We start from the raw sequence: 805 nt of genomic DNA, 5'->3' as shown, positions 1-805 counted from the left end.
AAAAAAAAAAAAAAAAAAAAAAAAAAAAAAAAAAAAATTGCTTGATTGAATGTAATTACTGCTTTGCTTAAGTTTATAGACTATTCGCCAATCTTAAGGTTTGTATTATTTCTTAGAATATGATCTGTCCAGATCAGTGTTCTATGTACATTTTTTTTTTCTTTGAGATGGAGTCTCACTCTGTTGCCCAGGCTGGAGTGCAGTGGCGCAATCTCAGATCACTGCAACCTCCACCTCCTGGATTCAAGCAATTCTCCTGCCTCAGCCTCCTGAGTAGCTGGGACTACAAGAGTGCACCACCACGCCTGGCTAATTTTTTTTGTATTTTAGTAGAGATGAGGTTTCACCATGTTGGCCAGGTTGGTCTCAAACTCCTGATCTCAGGTGATCCGCCGCCTCGGCCTCCCAAAGTGCTGGGATTACAGGCAGGAGCCGCTGCACCTGGCCCCATGTGCATTTGAAAATAATGTGTGTCCTGCTATTTTTGGGTGAGAGTTTTAAAAATACCAGTCAAGTTGGTTGCCAAGCTCTGTTCAGGTTGCCTTTATTTTTATTGAATTCTGGCTAGTCTCTCATTCAGTTAGTAAGAGAAGAATGTTGAAATGCCAGCTATAATTGTGAATTTGTCTATTTTTCTTTTCAGTTCTTTCAAGTTTTGCCTCAAGCATTTTGAAGCTCTATGTATGAAGGTGTGTACACATTTAGGATTATTAAGTCTTCTGGGAGAATTGATCACCTTTTCACTTGTAATGGCTCTCTTTATCCCTGATTATTGTCCTTGTTCTGAAGTCCAATTTGTTGGAAG

The sequence above is a fragment of the Theropithecus gelada genome, chromosome 6, assembly GCF_003255815.1.
Source record: "Theropithecus gelada isolate Dixy chromosome 6, Tgel_1.0, whole genome shotgun sequence".
NCBI classification, from domain to species: domain Eukaryota; kingdom Metazoa; phylum Chordata; class Mammalia; order Primates; family Cercopithecidae; genus Theropithecus; species Theropithecus gelada.
Note: the sequence above shows the minus strand (reverse complement) of the source record.